The sequence below is a fragment of the Lagopus muta genome, chromosome 15 (genome assembly GCF_023343835.1).
Source record: "Lagopus muta isolate bLagMut1 chromosome 15, bLagMut1 primary, whole genome shotgun sequence".
In the NCBI taxonomy this organism is placed as follows: Eukaryota; Metazoa; Chordata; class Aves; order Galliformes; family Phasianidae; genus Lagopus; species Lagopus muta.
The window spans coordinates 9,131,665-9,138,121 of NC_064447.1; positions in this window are offsets into that span (position 1 = coordinate 9,131,665).

The following is a 6,457-nucleotide window of genomic DNA, read 5'->3' on the forward strand; positions in this document are numbered from 1 at the left end:
CTACTACTACAGACACCATGCAATGTCCATGAGCACCATGCAATGATTAAAAACACTGTACCGCAGCCAAGAGACACCATGCAACGGCTGTAAGCATGATGCTGCAGCCAGGGATACCATGCAATAACCATGAGCGCTGTGCAATGACCGGGACAGCAAGTTATAGACTGGAATGCCGTGCAATGGCCACAGGCACCATGCTGCAGCCATGATGAAAACACTACAATCAGGGACATTGTGCTGTAACTTGGGACATCATGCTGCAGCCATCATCACTGAGTGATAGCCATGCACAGTGCTACAGCTGAGGAGCATGTGCTGCTGCTGCAGGAGTCCCCCATGATCCAGCAGTCGCTGTGCTGTGGCTGAGGCCACCTTGCTGAACACAGCCAGCCTGCTGCAGCAACCACACTGCAGCTGGAACACCTTGCTACAGCTATGGTCACCACGCAGAGCCAGAGCAACCTGTGCTGCTGGAGCAGAGGTGCCATGATTCCAAGCACAAATAGAGAGTAAATAGTGACGGAGATGGAGCTCCCACTTTGCTTGAGTGGGAAGGGAGGCAAACAGAGCTGTGGGAGAGGAAGAGGCCCAGAACCATCCCGTTCCCAGAGAAGACAAAAGAGAGAAAGGACAAGAAGCTTACAGAGGGAAACCCTTAATTATTACAAAGGGAGTTTCCCCCAGAGCTCCAGGACCTGGCTCCTTAGCTTTTTTAGCACCGTGACGATGATCCTGGTTCCATAGATACCGATACCATGACAACTCTGACATCATCTCTGCTTCGGACAGGAACTGCAGGGAAGGCGCAGGGAGCAGCACGCATGCACGGCTGGCACTCAGCAGGCCTGCAGGCAAAGCTGGGGGCTGCAGGGGCTCCATCACCACCTCCCTGAGACCTGTGCAGCTCACTGTCCCTGCAGGGGGACCTGTGCTGTTGCTGCTGGATCACATGGGGTATGGGTGGAGCAGGAGCGCTAATCCCTTATTGCACAAAATACTGCAAAAAGCAGAGGATTGCCACATGCTGGGCCACATCTCCAGCTCACTGGAGCCTCTTGCACGTTTGCGAGTCTGTTCTTTCTGGCTGGTGGCATCAGGGTTTATTTCTGATTCTCAGTAGGGAAAGCATGATTCAGCCTTTCATTCCTCGATGTCACCAGCTCAGTACAATTTCCATTTTACTACATGGAAAAGAAGAAAATGCCACACTGGGACCTTCTGCTTTCCTCCCACAGAAAGCAGCCCCATGGGCCTGGCCAGGGCTTTCACCCCAGCACCAAGAGCATCATCTGAATTGCAGGTTAAGAACGAAGAAAACATTCACCTAAAGGGTTATCACAGATGAAATTTTCAAAGAGCTTCAAAAGTTTACAAGCTGCTGTTGCAGCGACCGCAAAAATCATTTTGATGCTTTGAGGAAAAAGTCATCTTGTCTCTGTTAGCCCAGGGTTACAGCACTGCTCCCACTGCCACAGCTCTGCTGCCCAGCTGGGCCATCAGGGCATGTTCTGGGTGACACAAAGAACAAGACCAGGGTACTGCCTGAATCTGTTTAGTAGCCATCTCTAGTCTGCATGTAAACTGTATTTCTATTTCACTTCCTCTTGCTGCAAATAAGCTCATAGGTACAGTGAGACAGCAGCAATAGGCAAAGATCTTGAATACTTTCCTCATCAAATGGGGAAAAAGTGTTTGGAAATGCACTTCCCAGAGCACTCATTCAGCTTTCACAAGCTGCTTGCATTTACTGTTCCCCCCAGATTTCAGTGACAAGGAAAAAAAATGGAGCAGCAAGCAGACAGGTGCCTGAGATCTGCACACATTTCCATTTTACATGAGTTCAGTGGTGCAAAACAAGGGTTTGCCTCATGCTGCCTATAATTACACCGATTTCCTAATTTGCCACCAGTGCACACACAAAAAACCCCAGTTTGTTTTTCATGTGGGGTAAGTACCCGGACACAATGACCCTGAGGAAACAAGATGAGGGGCCACCACTTCCAAACCCGTTCAGGTCAGCTCTACTCACTCAGTGAAGGGCTGGTTTCAGCCAGCTCCACAGAGGTAAGAGTGGCAACGCCTTGTTCAAGGGCGTATGACTGAACATAACCAATGAAAGCTTACCACTTTGTCAGCTTAATGACCATAAGCTATGCCAGCACCATTCTGTGATGCAGAACATTATTCGCAAAAGTTTCCCAGCAGACTGCTGAGGTTGATGCATCCTGCTCCACACTGTGAGTGCTGCCACACCTGGGGATCTGGTCACGGACAAGAAGAGTTAACACAAGTTCTTCCAGCAAGACAGATCAGGTTTTCTCTGTGGCGGAGGGGAGCAGTGAAATGCCCCACTGCTACTGCAAATGAACCAACCGGTTGGCCTCAATTACTACTTCAATAACCCCAAAGAAAAATACTGATGTGAAGATGCCCAGCCCACAGAATAGCTTTGACAATGTATTTACAGCGAAGCTGCTTCAGCCTAGCAATTCAAATGAAAGCAAGCACTCTGCAGCAGCAGCATGGCCTGAGGGAGACAGGCAGGCTTCAGCCATGGTTTACAGCCCATTGATTTCAGCAGCTCCATGAGGCCTGATGTCTTTTCTACAGGCACAGGTGGTAGAAGAGCTTGCCCTTTACATTGCTTGAACAGCATGCTTGAAGCGGCCCTTTTGATATATGTTCATTTACTTCTTACTCTGAAATGCTTTGCATTACATTCATTAGAGCTTGGCTAACACTGCTTTTGGCCATTGGTCTTTAGAAAACAGGATAGCCAATGAAATTATTTTTGAGAGGTGCTTAGAAATTCAGGATCCAGTAACAGAGAGAATGGATGTCCTGATTATCAATACGTTAGAACTACATCCCTAGAAACCTACTTCCTGCCCCGCGCTCTAAGAGATCAAAAAAATACCTGGAAGATCCCTTATTAGATGGTTACTCATCCACTTCTGAAATGCAGCCATTTCTTAGGTGGGATTCAGCACTTACCATGGAATTATAAACAAAAGTATGCTACAAAAAAAATTCAGAAAGCTTTACTCACTGAAGTCACTGGGGGAAGATCTTGGTAGCAGAGTTCAATTAATCAAGATAGCATTTGTTTAGTAGAGATGTCAGAACTTGCGTGAAAAATGAACCAGGTTTCCAAATGCTCTCAGTGGTGAAGTTGCAGGCTTGATATCTTATCTGCTAAACTTCTTTGTTTCTTCTCAAAATATTTCATAGCACAAAAAGTTTGGGGCTTTCTGCAAATCAGTAATCTGACCTGATTCAGTACCTGGGCTGAACTCTGCTGTGTGATAGCAAACAAACCGCAAAGAGCAAGGCAAGAGGGAAATAAGATCCCTCGCTACTTTCCAAACTGATTTCATTAGGACCACAACAAATAGTCACACTGTGCAGGTCTTGGTCAAAAAAGTTGACTTCATTGCTCGTATTCTGCTACCTGCATGGTGCTGTTACAGCTAAGGAGGTATGGTAATGAGAGCAGAGCTGACAGCTACAAGGACACGGGGCAGCCTCTGAACAGCTCAAGCTGTGCTCTGACATGCACAGCTTCTGCAGTTCTCATTTAAGTTACATTCAGCTCTGTGTTCAAAAGAGCTCACTCATCTCAAGTATTTTGTTATTGTTGTTTCTACCTGTGTTACACTGCAACCCACAGTGCAAGTTCCGAGCATAAAAAGGGCTAGGACATCTGCACAGTGAACATGGCACTTTAGTGACATACCAAAAATAAGAAATGCCTTCTTGCTTAACACAGCAAATATCAAATAGGGTCCTTGGACTTCAAAGAAAGATGTAACCCGACATAAAGTAGATCTGTGGGACAGATTAAGATGAGGGATTTTATTACAGTTGAACAACCTGGGACCCAGGGCTGCGCAGTGCAAACACTTCACAATAGCCTCCCTCAAAGAGACTGCCATCTAAATGCAAAACACAAGCAAAGGCCAGTGAAACTGCTATTTTTATCCCCATTTTGCAGAAGTTGAAGTGTGGCTACAGAAGATAAAAGTGATTTACCTGGAATTTAGCAAGAAGTTAGATTCTGCAGCCACACGCTCTGCCCACACGGGCCTCGTCTCATCTGTCTCACCTTTTACCCCACCTAAGAAGCATCACATGAAGCACAGTCTCAGTATCCACTATTCACTCTACTGTGAGCTACATGTCAATGACAGAGGAAGCAGGGAAAGCCTGGCTTTGCCTGACCAAACTCTGTGGTTTTGTAAGAAAGTCCCCACCAAGCACCAGGACTTAAGTTAGAACTAAAGCTTGGTGTTCTGGATAAAACAGAAGCTCTGAGAGAACTCGTGAGATTGCTACCTGGTGTCTACTGTGGGAAAGACAGTAATTCAACTCAGCTGTTCCCTTTCTTTCTGAGGGCTGGTCACAGCAGAAGTTATTTGCCCACAACTCATGCAATTAGAGAAGAGGTATTGCACGTATTACAAAGTAACTGAAGTCACCAAAATCTCCACCCACAGACCCAGGAAAGAGACTGAAGCAGCTTGCTGTTCTAAAGAAGAGGAAGAAAGAAATGGGAAAGTCAACTAAACACACACTTTGTTGCCCTCTACTGTTCATATGGTTAATGTCAAAGCAAATTTTCTCTGTAGTTAACACTACAGACCTGAGAAGAATGCTGCAGTAACAGATGACGCAAGCTAAGATGCATGATGGTATGTAATATTTGGGAGAAAAAAATCTTGGGCTAGGAAGAGACTTCTGCATTAGGAGTGCTCTAAAGAAAACCCAACAGCCTGCACAAGGACAAAGCATAGAGACAGAGGGCACCTTTCAGCAGCAAGCAATGAAACAAGGCCACAGTAAACAGGAGCAGAACTCAACAGGACTGAATGCCAGTGTCACTGCCTAGACAGTGCTGGATGCTGTGAGTCCATCAGTGCAATTTTCAGGGCTGGATTAGCCTTCACTAACCTTGACTATGAATCATTTGTGCATTGATACAAACACCTGAGCTGGCAAGAAAGTAGCATGGTGCTACTATTCCCAAAAGGGAATATATCCCTTCCTCCCAGTGTGTGCCAACACAGGCCAGAACTCCAGCTGAATTCAGTGCTGACAGTCCTGTCTGTTTTAGCTGATGGCTACCTTATGTGCTACAGGTTTTGCTTTCCTTCTTTTACCTCCATTCTTCTATTAGCCTTAAAAAGGAGTTGACTTCACACAATCTTACTGGCAGTTTCTACTGAAGTGCTTATTCCTGACTATACAAAATACTGAGCAGTTCCTCTCCATCACTCAGACAAAAAGCCTGAACTGCCATTCATAGAATGGGGGAAAAAAAACAACCAAAAGATAATGCTGAAAGAGAGGGGAGCAAGAGGGAGAGCAAACCCCTTACCCTCTCCAAGCAAAACTGCAACAGGAAGAAATAACACCCACAACCTGCAGCAGGCTGCAGAGACCTGCACTCAAAGGCACTCCAGAGAATCTTAATGCAAGTTGGAGACTGCATACACCCAACACACTGCAAGGGAACAGCTAATCCCTGAACAAATGTTGAAGGCACAGCATTGCTTCCGTCAACATCTGCACTTGCCACTTGCTCAAGCAAATCTGCTTCCCATTCATGAAGACAATCCCCTTGTGGCTCCCTGCTCTTCGCTTTTAGAGGAAAGAGATGTCAGTTATGAATGGGAACCAGTCCATGAAAACATCAAGTCCTTTGTGAAGCTGAAGGATTATCTAGGTGCCAGTTACATAGCAGCATTGACCGAGCAAGGTCCCACAACCTCTCCTTAAGCACCACCTGCACTTTTCTTGCCAAGGGTTCCTCATACTGATAGGAAGCAGCTTCCCCTCACTGTCTCTGCATGGCCGTGGAGTGAATTTGCAGTTAAAAGACTTCGCCCTCCAGTGGATGACACCCTCAACTGCCATCTTGCTAAAATGCAGCAAGATTTAAGCTACTACAACTGCAATGCTACCGTCGTTGCTGCTAGAAGCACATCACAAAAACTATCCTACTGGTCCCCAGATAAAAAAACAAAAAAAAACAAAAAAAACAAAACACCTCCAAATAAACAGGCGAGGACCTGGTCTGCAAAATCACTGCTATTTTTTATAGCTTCATGGTTTGAAGAGAATTGCCTGAACTCAGAAGCACAACAGAAAAGAATCAGCTGCAGCCCCACCTCAGCCAATCAATACACACTTCAGCAGAGCAGTCAAACACAGCAGAAGGTTAGACATACCACTACACTGTGATACCTCCTCCTAAGACTTCAAGGGAAGCTAGGAATAAACTCAGTTGCTTTATTATTTTCACATTGACAGGAAATATGATTTGAATACAGTTATTTTTAAAACTAGGTTTAATCAAGTGCATTTAGAATTTACATTTTTCCCCTTCTTTTTATGTACACAAACCTTCAATAGAAATTCCATACATACAAATAAAACAATGAATGTGTTATAA